The following is a 13269-nucleotide window of genomic DNA, read 5'->3' on the forward strand; positions in this document are numbered from 1 at the left end:
ATGTATGCTTACACAGTATTAAAAGACACTCAACAAGTACACAGTATTAAAAGACAGTCAACAATTAACGTCATTTACCTTCGTTCCCGCGTTTGACTTGTGCTGTAAATCTCTTCCTCGTTTTCAGTTCACGTGATTACGTAGGAGGCGTAATACATGATGACGCGATACGTGACTCCGCCTCCTCCATTAGAGTATATGGACAAAAAACAGGTTCCAGTTATGACCATTACATGTAGAATTTCGAAATAAAACCTGCCTAACTTTTGTAAGTAAGCTGTAAGGAATGAGCCTGCCAAATTTCAGCCTTCTACCTACACGGGAAGTTGGAGAATTAGTGATGAATGAGTCAGTCAAATAGGTTCCAGTTATGACCATTACGCGTAGAATTTCGAAATAAAACCTGCCTAACTTTTGTAAGTAAGCTGTAAGGAATGAGCCTGCCAAATTTCAGACTTCTACCTACACGGGAAGTTGGAGAATTAGTGATGAGTGAGTCAGTCAGTCAGTGAGTCAGTGAGGGCTTTGCCTTTTATTAGTATAGATATATATATATATATACTGTATATATACATATCTACTTATTGGCTCCTGTATTTAGGATATGGCAGGTTGGATAATGGACGGATGGACATTTGTATGCATAGCCCCATTTGCCCGTTTTCGTTTTTTTTCTTTCTTCAGTAATATTTCAGCAAACCCGGAGCTTGTCAGTTCAAATCGTGGTACTGACACCACTGTGTGACCCTGAGGAAGTCACTTCACCTGCCTGTGCTGCAAAAAACAAAAGTAATGTAACAAATTGTACCTCAGATGTTGTAAGTTGGTGGAATAAAGGCATAAGTAAAATAGATAAATATGTATTATACACATAGGAACTATTCATTTATTTTCAGTTAAGTCATCTGCAGCAAACTTTTATAAATGAGGGTTTCTGATTTTTAGATAGTGCAAACTGTTTCTTCTTCATTGATGTTTTCTCTTGGAGAGCTTTTTTCATTTCATTGAAAATGAAAGCAGCAGCTGCCAAAATATGTAGCATTCTTATTAATTTTTCAACATTGTGTAAAATAAATGTATAAAGTAACATAAAAGGTTTAAATACTGGTTATCCTTTTACAGTAAAATATTACTAAAGAGATACAAAAAAAGTAAAATGGATATGTTCTTTTTCTTTAAGGAGATTAAATATTACTGAAGAAAGAAAAAAAAAATTAAACAGCCAAATGGGGCTATGCATACCGAACTTAAAAGGTTTAAATAAAACAGAAATATATATTTTATTTTTACTTGCTTAACTTGTGGAGGGTGTATCCTGTAGCAAAGCCCTAACTTTTTTCGTGAAAGCCCGTTTCAGTCAATAAGTCTTATGTGTGTGTTTATGTATGTGTGTAGATATGTGTATATGTAGATATGTTTATATATGTATATGTATATAAATGTTTTTGTGTGTGTGTATATTATATATATAATATATATATATATATATATATATATATATATATATATATAAAAGACAGCAACACTTATAACAATGACAACACAATTACATTGACAATCATGTTACGTTATTTTTAAAATGTTTCCTTTTTTTTTCATAACCTCTTTAACAGACTACTTCTCCGCTGCGAAGCGCGGGTATTTTGCTAGTATATATATATATATATATATATATATACACACATACATATACACACATACATGCAGTTTCAATAACATAGAAATCAATATAAACATTAACATCATTATCATATGAGAATATGAAGTAATATATAAGAAGCACATTTTATATAAATATAAATTATTAAACAGTAAAATCTTCTTCTGTAATTTGCTACCGTGGCAATTTGTGTGTCTGTCCAGGATTTTAAATCACCTGTAGCTCGCAAACCGTTTCACCTATTGACTTGAAATCTGGTACACATATAGTACGTCACGTCTACTATCCGCTTTATGGGTGATGATTGTATTACTCTTTTTATCTTTATTTTATTTTATTGTAGAATCAACTCCTATCTGCGCACACCAGGGCGGCCGTGGGCGGATGCGTATGGTGTATTCACTCCATGTTATCGTGCATTGCGCTGTCACTGGTATTTTGATAAAAGTATTTGAACAACATATAAGAAGCGTATAAATTATTAAACAGTAAAACATTAACATTTAAGAAGAAAAGTTACATTAAGTACTACTGCAGTGCCTTCGGGTATACCTCATTTTTTGTTTGCCCATTACATGCTTAAATGTATACACGTGACATATAACCGAGCGTGGGAGAAGCATGGATTTTAAACACGCGTTGAGTTCATCTGCTGGTCTCCCTCGTGGAATAACTGGTAATGTTTGACTAAAATCTACAGCGAGTAAAACGACATTACCTCCTATTTTTTTTTTTACGATCTCTGAGATCTTGCTTTTTTCGGTTCAAGGCTTAATAAGCTCTTTTATGTTGTATGGTGTACTTATCCCAAACCATCATCTTTGAATGTTGCAAGACTTTTGCCTTGTATGTAGATCTGGGTAATTACATTCATTGCATTCCTAGTCTGAATCACAATCTGATTGTATGGGTGGTTACCTGGCACTGTAGGGTTGCCACCCGTCCTTTAAAATACGGAATCGTGCCGCGTTTGAGAATTAAATTGCGCGTCCCGTTTTGAATCAATACTGGACGGGATTTGTCCCGTATTTTTTTTATCATTTTTTTTAAAGCAGCGTCTCATGCAAATCATCCCACACGCATTTTATGAAGATGCCTCCTTTCCTACTTTTGATTGGGTAATACTTGATGTCATTGTTAGTTTGATTGGTCTTTTTAACTGTCCAGTGAGGAGGGCGGGTCTTTTAAGTAGAGTCTGCAAACTGTTGGCACTGAGATGTGGCACCCGCTGCAGTATGCGTCCCTTATTTTTTTGTATTAAAAGTGGTAACCCCACCTGGCAGGTAACACTTATGTTTGGTCATGAAGTCGTCTAAAATCCGCCACGTGCCCTCTTTTAATTGCGAGAAGCAGATATATATAGCCAAATTCTCGTGGTTCGTTGCGGCGAAGTACTGCTTTTAATTTTTTAATAAGAAAAGAAAACCTTTTTAAACGGATCGAAAATATACCAATAACAATTTGTTAAGGATCTGTTTTTTTGTGAACCTCGCTTTTCACAGCTGTCGCGCTATGGCGTGTGTTTCGTTTATTTGACAGTATGTAGATCGTGGTAATTACATTCATGGCATTCGTTTTCTGAATCACAATCTGACTGTATGGGTGGTTACCTGCTAGGTAACGCTTGTGGTTGGTCAGGAAGTCGCCTTACATCCGCCACGTGCCCTCTTTCTGTTTCCAGAAGCTGATCATAGAATGGTTTTAATAGTTTACTTTCAAATAATGCAAAGAGTATGCGACACGTGTTTCTCCCTAATTCTGGGCTCATCAGGCATACACACTCACTGCATCCGCTCTCGTGAATCGAATCTCTATCGTCAGCACCAGAGTTGAAGCCCCTAACGTTGGTCAGCAAGTCGGCTAACATCCGCCATGTGCTGTCTTTCAGTTGCGAGAAGCACATCATAGAATGCTTGAAACTGTTGCCCCTAACGTTGCGCCGCGGCATGTAGTTCGTTTATACCTCGTGTCTTCTCATTAAACTTTTATCTCGCGAATATGTTATTGCAATCCGCAGTGGGAGAGTTTCTATAAACTTAATTTAAACTTACGTTTTACACCGTGCTTTGTTTCCCTTATGAACATGCTTGTATGCTTCACTCGCTCCCTTCTCAATTGTTTACTGAATTTTTTGCTCTTCGCTGTTTGCGGCTCTTCCTTCATTTCCCCCTACTTCGTTCTTTTATCTCGCGAATATGTTATTGCAATCCTTAACGGGAGCGTTTCAATAAACTGATTGAAAATAGTTTTGCATTTACCTTTTTAGTAAAAGTCGAGCTTTTAAGCCTGAGAAATCACCCCGTAAATGCACACGTTTAATTGCACATGTGTTAATATGTATGCTTACACAGTATTAAAAGACAGTCAAAAATTAACGTCATTTACCTTCGTTCCCGCGTTTGACTCGTGCTGTAAATCTCTTCCTTGTTTTTAGTTCACGTGATTATGTAGGAGGCGTGATGACGCGATACGTGACTCCGCCTCCTCCATTACAGTATATGGACAAAAAATATGTTCCAGTTATGACCATTACGCGTAGAATTTCGAAATGAAACCTGCCTAACTTTTGTAAGTAAGCTGTAAGGAATGAGCCTGCCAAATTTCAGCCTTCCACCTACACGGGAAGTTCGAGAATTAGTGATGAGTGAGTCAGTCAGTCAGTCAGTCAATCAGTCAGTCAGTCAGTCAGTCAGTCAGTGAGTCAGTGAGGGCTTTGCCTTTTATTAATATGTATAGATTTATGTCAGAGCTTCACACTGCTTGTGTTTGAACGTCCCATAAACCATTGCACACTTGTTGCATTAGGCTTCATGTAGAATTACTTGCAGACTTCTGCGGCGTACGTTTTTCATGTTTCCATATGCCAATGCACATGTGTTGATTTGGGCTTCAATTAGAATTATTATCAGAGCTTCACACTTTGTGTGTTTGAATTTCCCATAAGCCATTGCGTACGTGTTGTATTAGGCTTCAACTAAAATGAATGGCATAGTAATACAATGTTTTTTTTTTTAACTACCCATAAGTCATTGCACATGTGTTGTACAGAGCTTCAATTAGAATTAATGTCAGACTTCTGCGCCGTACGTTTCAGAACTTCCCATAAGCCAGTGCATGTGTTTTGTATTTGGCTCCAATTAGAATTAACGTTGTAGTACTGCGCTTTTCGTTTTTGGACTACCCCTAAGCCATAGCGCATGTGTTGTATTGTGCTTTATCTAAAATTTATGTCAGAACTTCAAACTGCGTGTGTTTGAACATCCTATAAGCCATTGCAAATGTGTTGTATTAGGCTTCAACAAGAATTAATGGCAGAGTACTGCACCATACATTTTTGAACTACCCATAATCCACTGCATATGTGTTGTTATGAGCTTAAGGTAGAATTAATGGCAGACTTCTGCGCTGTCTGTTTTTGATCTTTCCATATGCCAATGCACATGAGTTGATTTGGGCTTCAATTAGAATTATCATCAGAGCTTCACACTGTGTGTGCTTGAATTTCCCATAAGCCATTGCACTCGTGTTGTATTTGGCTTCAACTAAAATGAAAGGCATAGTGATACAATGTCCGTGCTTGAATTTCCCATAAGCTATTGCGCATGTGTTGTATTAGGCTTCATGTAGAATTAATGGCAGACTTTTGCGGCGTACGTTTTTGAATTTCCCATATGCCATTGCAAATGTTTTGTATTGGGCTTCAATTAGAATTAAAATCGGAGTACTGCGCTGTGTGTTTGGACTACCCATATGCCATTACGCATGGGTTATATTGGGCTTCAACTAGAATTAATGGCAGACTTCTGTGCCTTATGTTTATGAACTTCCCAGAGGCCAATGCACATGTGTTGAATTGGGGTTCAATTAAAATTTACATCAGAGCTTCACACTGTATGTGCTTGAATTTCCCATTGCGCACGTGTTGTATTAGGCTTCAACTAAAATTAATTGCATAGTACTACACTGTGAATGTTTGAACTACCCATAAGCCATTGCGCATGTGTTGTACTGAGCTTCAACTAGTATTTACGTCAGCACTTCACACTGTGCGTGTTTGAAGTACCCATAAGCCATTGCGCACGTGTTATGTTTTGCTTCAACTAGAATTTACATCAGAGTACTATGCTGTGTGTGTTTGATCTACCCATAAGCCTTTGCGCACGTGTTGTATTGAGCTTCATCTGGAGTTTACTTCAGCACTTTACACTCTGCGTGTTTGAACTACCCATAAGGTATTGTGCACAGATTATATCGGGCTTCAACTAGAATTAACAGCAGAGTACTTCACTGTGCGTGAACCTACCCATAAGCCATTGCACATGTGATGTATGGTGTCAGCTTCTATACGCTGCAGTTACTGCATTATTTTCAAACTTCCTTTACTTTTTGATTTCCCTTCATGATAGCAGCTCTGCAATCTTAGCGAGATGCCACTATATTTAGAATAATGTCATTATATCTTTATCGCTTCTCGGTCTTTTGGCTAAGTTCAAGTGTAGTATCTGTTCTTATCAAAGCGGAGAGCCACTTGGTGTGCTATTTGGATCATGCATGCAATATTAATCCTTGAGAGCACTGCTCTCAAAGTCAGTAAGGAAAAACAGGAGCTGTTTTTACGGCTATCTAATTCTTGATTCTGAACAGTAGTAGGTCGGCTGAGTCCACCACTTTTTGCCAAGTTGAAAGAATTTGAAACCAAGAAAACAGAAAAGAAATAAAGAAGAAGAAAAAAGTTTGTGGAGGCTAATTTGTATAGCTCCGCCCACAAAGAAGAGAGCCGACATCTTCCTGAAAGATTCATCTCTCAACTGCAGAGAACCTCCAACTAGAAAGATAAGACAAAGAATGGATTCAACAACCCTGGCTCCAGTTTCTGCTGATGCTTCTGATTCATCTCTTGCTCCTGCTTCAGCTTCTGCCCCGGTTAGGAAGACCTCTGAGAAGCTGGGAAAGTAGAAGGCAGCTACTCCCAGCCTGGAAGATCGCCCCTCTTCTGGCCCCTCTACTTCCCAGGCCACATCTCACCTGACTCCAGCCCGGAAGATCCAGGAGGGCCCCCCGGCTCTGGAACCCTGGATGAAGCAGACGGTGGTGCTGAGGCTTAAGGAGGTAGAGGGAAGGATCCCTGCAATGAGTGCGGAGACCTTTGGGAAGAAAATGGTCATGGAGCAGGGATTCTCTAGAGCGGATACCCTGAGCATACAGTCATTCGCTGTGGGCCTCTTCTATGTCACATTTGCCTCCATTGCAATCTGCAAACGCTACTGGGAAATGGCCCAGAATGCAGTGCCGGACTCTCCCTTTGCTCGCTTTGTGGAGAATTGCCCCATACAGAGAGAGGAAAGGAAAGTGACGATTGCAATGAGAAATCTCCATACGCCTGGCAAGGACATCTCCACGTTCCTGAAGCGCTTCTGCACTGTGGTGAGGGAACCCATCCAGATCAAGGACGGGAACAGCTACTGGACGGGTAAGTAGGCTGTCATTGTCAAGTTATGGAAGGACAACGCCTCTCCAAGCGGCCTCCAGCACCTACCGCAGAGCTTCTCCTTGGGAAACTCGGCGACAATCCTGCACTACCCTGACCAGCCAAAATCCTGCAGGAGATGCAAAGCGTTGGGCCACGTGCTGAAGAACTGCAAGGAGGCCGCCTGCAAGAACTGCCGTGTGACTGGCCACGAGACAAAAGACTGTCCCAGGAAAAATACCTGCAACCTCTGCGGACAGACCAGCCACATGTACAAAGACTGCCCTCAGAGACAGAAGTCTTACGCCGCTGTCGCTTCAAAAAGTCTGCACACAGGAGGACCGAAACCCAATCTGCCTGCCGAAAGGAAGCAGAAACTGAAAGACAAAAAACTCCACCCCTCCCCTCTCGACCCTCCCTTCTCCCACCATTGAGGCAGCTCTCCCCTCCCCCGCTGCTTCAGAGCCCTCACCTCCACCACCACCCACCCACCCTCCACCCGGAGACTTTCCCCCTCTTGTCGCTGCTACAGAGAAGTAGACAAGGAAGAGGAGAAATCCAAACAGCCCAGACGAGGCCCAGAGAAGGAACAAGACAACGGAGCCCCACTTGGGATGCCCACAGCAAGAAGACGAGGAGACCCAGATGGAAGAGGAGCTGTTCTTCGAAGCAGCTCTAAACTTCCAACCGGTCCACAACGACATGGACAACCTGGCACAGATCAACTGGCTGCTTCAGGTCAAGGATCCTGTGGCCGGCAAACCCGAAGTCCCGCCTGACCTAGACGATGACTAGGGGCGCCTGGCCCACACTAACCTCTCCATTTTACTCCCCATGATGGCTACTCTTTCTTTATTTTCCATCAACATGAGGAGCATCAAGGACAAACCGAGGAGACAGACAGTGATGACTGTTTCACGCTGGACTCCATCTGGGAGCTCGTCTGTGGTCAGCCTGCCAGTAGGAATTCGCCAGGCTGATACAGTGGAGCACTTTAAAAAACTACTGAAAACACATTTCTTTAACATGGCCTTCTCATAACTTCACTGTAATTTAATCCTGACACTCTGTATATCCAATTCATTATAATAACTATTCATTCAAAATTTGTACTAACCCCTACTCTCTCTTCTGTTTCCTTTTCCGGTGTCCTATTGGTGGTGGCTTGTGCCACCACCATCTACCCAAAGCACCATGATGTTCCAACAATGATGGATGGATTAAAAGCCAGAAGTCTGTATGACCATCAGCATCAAGTGACTCCGTGAGAACCCTAACTACAAAGAGGACTATTTCATTTATGTTAGGTAGAATGCCCAAAGGGGACTGGGCGGTCTCGTGGCCTGGAACCCCTACAGATTTTATTTTTTTCTCCAGCTTTCTGGAGTTTTTTTTTGTTTTTTCTGTCCACCCTGGCCATCGGACCTTACTCCTTATTATGTTAACTAAGGTTGTCTTATTTTAATTTCTTTTTTGTCTTTTATTCTTCTTTTCTTCATTATGTAAAGCACTTTGAGCTACTTTTTGTATGAAAATGTGCTATATAAATAAATGTTGTTGTTGTTGTTGTTGTTGGTCGACTGCTGGTCGTGGACGGCTCGTGGACAGGGGAGCCTGTCAGGCTCATCTGCGTGTACGCACCCCCTGGGAAGAAAGAGCACTTGGAGCTTTTCCAAACCCTGCGACCCCATCTCGCCACTTCCAGGGTGGTGGTGATGGCCAGGGACTTCAACTGCCCCCTGGAGGAGGATGGACGCAGCTCCGGCACATGCGCCAGACTGGACACCACATCCAGGCTGCTCAGGGAGATGGTGACGGAAGCTTCCCTGTCGGACGGGGACTACCGGGACGGGCTCGGCCAACTACACCTGGAGCCGGCCCAACGGCTCGATCCGCTCCCGGATCGACTTCGTTTTCGTCTCCAGAGCAGTAACAGCCGAGAAGTACACATTGGTCCCATGCTTCTTCCCAGACCACAGGGCGGTTCACTTCTAGGGATCCCTCAGCCAAAACTTTCTGCATGGCCCGGGGTCGTGAAAACTGAATTGTAGCCTCCTGGAAAGGGAAGATGTCATGCAGGAGCTAAGGACCGCTTACTTCACTTGGAAGGAAGAGAAACGCCACTTCCAGAAGGTAAGCGATTGGTGGGAATTTATCAAACTTGAACTTCGTAGTTTCTTTAAGTCCAGAGGAAGACGGCAGGCGTCTCAACGGCAAAGGGAATTCTGCAGACTGCAGAAGGAGCTGTGGTCCCTGCTAGAGCTTCACCAGTGCGGCTGGGATGTGAGACGTGAGTTGGAGGAGACCAGGGAGAGCCTGAGGAGGCACTTTGAGGAGGAATCCAAACGCATTGTCTTTCGATCCAAAGTGGAGAACCTGGAGAAGGGTGAGAAGTGTAACTCCTTTTTCTTTAGGAAACTCCACTCCGGCCACACACCCCTGAGAGAACTGCGAGACGAGGGAGGGGTCATTAAAACGGGGAAGGAGGCAGTGATGGGAGTGGTCCGGGACTACTACAGCGGCCTCTACTCCCCAAAGACGACCGAAGCAGATGTGACTGACCGGTTTGTAGCAGGTATTAACAAAACCTTGGATCCCGCAGGTGAGTCTGCTCTGAACGCACCCTTGACGCCGGGGGAGCTGCACTCTGCCACCAGATCCTTCAGGGCCGGCAGGACCCTGGGCTGTGACGGACTACCGGCTGAACTGTACGTCATGCTGTGGGACCTCATCGGCCCGGACCTGCTGGAGCTCTACCGGGAGATGTTGGCGGAAGGCAGGATGCCGCCGTCGTTGACAGAAGGAATGATCACAATCTTGTACAAACAAAAGGGAGAGAGATGCGAGCTGAGGAATTGGCTCCCCATCACCCTCCTGAACGTGGACTACAAGATCCTAGCCAAGGTGATAGCCAACCGGCTAAAAAAGGTGATTGGACAAGTCGTCCACCCAGACCAAACCTGCGGCATCCCCGGACGCAGGATCGCGGACAGCTTGGCCATGATCAGGGACTCAGTGCACTTCGTGAAGGAACGCCGCATCACTGCGGCCTTGCTCAGCATAGATCAAGAAAAAGCCTTCGACCGGGTGTCCCACGAGTTCATGATCGGGGCTCTGGGAGGACTCGGAATGGGTGACACGTTCTGTTCGTACATCAGCCTGATGTACCGAGACATCTCCAGCACGGTGCTGGTGAACGGCTGGAAAACTGACCCCTTCCCGGTTCTGTCCGGGATCAGACGAGGCTGCCCTCTCTCCCCTCTTCTCTTTGTCTGTTGCATAGAGCTCCTGGCAGAACGGATCAGAGGAAGACCGGAGATCAGAGGGATCACCGCACCGGGACCGGACAGGCGAGAGATCAGATGTTCCCTCTGCATGGACGACGTCACCGCGATCTGCGCGGACCACAGATCGATGACGGCACTGGTGGAGATCTGTGAAGACTTCAGACAAGCTTCGGGGGCTAAGGTCAACTGTGGGAAGTCAGAGGCGATGCTCCTCGGGGAATGGCACCTGACACCCTCCGCCCCCCTCCCCTTCACCATCAGACGGGACTCCATCAAGATCCTGGACAGCTGGTTCAGCGGAGAGGGAGCGGCCCTGAAGATGTGGGACGAGAGACTGGCCAAAGTCAGGCAGAAGATCGGGCTGTGGAGCCTCAGGGACCTCACCGTGGAAGGCAAAGTGCTGGTGCTGCGGAACGAGATCCTCCCGGTCCTGCAGTACCCAGCCCAGGCATGGCCACCCCTCGCCACTGTCTGCAGAGCCATCACCAGGGCAGTCTTCCACTTCATCTGGGGCTCCAAGATGGACAGTGGGCAGTCATGTACAAAGAACCCCAAAAGGGTGGGAAAGACATCCCCGACATCCCCACCCTGCTCAGGGCCTTCTTTGCCTGCAACTGCATGCACAGAACACTGACGGAGTACAGCAGCAGATTGTCCGGAAACTCCATGTCCCGCTTCTTCCTCCTGCCAGTCTGGAAGAGGCTCGGCTGGGACAAGTGGGACAGCTCCTACCCTTACAACTGGGACACTCCATGGTTCTACACAGATGTTGTTCGCTTTGTAAGGGAACATGGACTTTAGGGAGTCAAGCCGGACCTGTGGAAGCTGAAGACTATCTACAAGCTCATCAGAGCCAAAGACACGACGGAGACTATCGGAACCCTACCATCCGCGACAGCCACGGTGGTCTGGGAGAACATAGCCTCCAAGGAACTGACAAACAGGCACAGGGACCTGGCGTAGATGGCCGTACGGGGGGGGGGGGACTGCCTCTCCGCTCCAGGAATCTGTGCAGATACAGACATTGTCTGTGGTGCATCCTTCGGGAAGAAGACGCACTGCACCTCTTCTGGGAATGCCCAGTGGCACAGTCACTCCTTGACGCCCTAGAAGAGGAATTGGAAGAGTTGGTACCCAGAGACAATCTTTCGCACCATTCGGTGCTCTATGGACTTTTCCCGGGTACCCACTCAATGGAAGCCACCGAGGAGGCATGGTGTCTCATGTACTACATGAAGGACACTCTATGGGTCGCCAGGAACCGCCTCGTCCTCAGGAAGGAAAGGATGACAATCCAGGACTGCTGCAGATACTGTACATCCGCAGCCTCCTCAGAGACAATTCTATCCTGGACTCCTTGATAAAACTGAGGATATGCAAAGCCACCTCTCGCTCCAAGAGGTTTATTAATGTGACGTTTGTTTTACTGCAGCCCTTGGCAAAGCTCCCTCCTTGAGGACAGGCCTCCAAAGACGGGGACCAAGTCGAGACTGCAATAACTTGTAAAAAGTAATAGAATGTGGAACGCTATATTGAATGTAGTGAATAACCAAATGTTATTATGGCTTGTAAGATTTTAAAGGATTGGGTTTTTTCATATATATGACTAATGTATATGAAAATAAGGTGTAGTAGGTAAGGGGTAGTGTAACACTGTATTAGACTATAGTTGAATATAATCATTTCTATTTGAATTAGTAGATAGTTATAGATTGTAATTGTACTAGATTGTGTTTTATATATATCACCCAAACATATATGTAAATAAAGTATATTTTTTCAAAAAAAAAAAAAAGATATCTTTAATGTCTTTATTGAATAAAATATCTGAAAACAGCTGTATGCTACACCGTGTGTGTATTTTCAGACTTGTTATTTTATTGCAGGAGTTGTTTAAACACTGAGCATTTCTTTCTGTTGTGACCCCTATGGCTTGTTTCCAACTTATTTGATCCGTTTTATCCCCTCCCTTTCTTAGTGTAATCATTTAAAGGCATCTTATCTGGTGTTAGATCGTCAATCAAGAGCGTCAGCACCATCACAGATTTGCCCCCCAACACGTTTAAATCAATGAGGTAAGTGCACGCCGAGCCCCTCTTGCTTTGTGGAAAGAGAAAGTAGAGTGAAATGTAAACCAGCTTTACTTTGCTACTAACTTCTACTTTTAGAAAAAGACAACATAACCAACATATCAGCTGGACATCAGTCCATCGCTGCGCTGTCCACACCTATCCCAATGCCTTTTTGTTTTTAATGCCAGCCGGCTCCTGGGCATATCAGTGGGTCTGAATCTGAGGGGCAGACTGACAGAGCGATCGCAGGCCGGCACACTATCTTGCTTCTGCAGGATCACCATGGAGGGGGCGATAAATAAACTGGGTTGCTAATTACCTACTTGCCTAAATAAACTCAAGTGACAGCTCAGAAATGAAATAAATAAACACTGGCAACTCAATCGTCTGTCTTCTGTCATGGAGGCAAATCCACTGTAATAAAAACACAAATATCTGTGTGCCTGTTATCCAACAGATGGCGCATCACAAATATGAGCAATGTTTTGTATGAATCCCATACTAAATAGTATATAACAGAAACATGGCAATTGGACTGGCACACAGATACACCAACACTTGTCCTTTCATTAAGCTGGATAAGCTGATTACAGAGATATATGCATTGCATTTGTCATTCCAACAGGTGGTGTGTTAAACATTAACACTGCTTTTATGAATCCCAATCAAATGGCATGTAACAGGGACATGGCAGCCGGACTGGCACATAGATACCCAGATGCTTGTCATTTTAGTTAGGTGGATAAGCTGATTACAAACATATATGTATGCATTTGTAATCCC

At 44.2% G+C, this 13269-nt stretch overlaps 1 pseudogene; it reads left to right on the forward strand.

Annotated features, from left to right (window-relative positions):
* The first annotated feature begins 6123 nt into the window (after positions 1-6123).
* On the forward strand, positions 6124-6288 carry LOC114668282 (uncharacterized; annotated as a pseudogene).
* Positions 6289-13269: the final 6981 nt, after the last annotated feature.

This window comes from Erpetoichthys calabaricus, chromosome 17 (genome assembly GCF_900747795.2).
Source record: "Erpetoichthys calabaricus chromosome 17, fErpCal1.3, whole genome shotgun sequence".
NCBI lineage: Eukaryota > Metazoa > Chordata > Cladistia > Polypteriformes > Polypteridae > Erpetoichthys > Erpetoichthys calabaricus.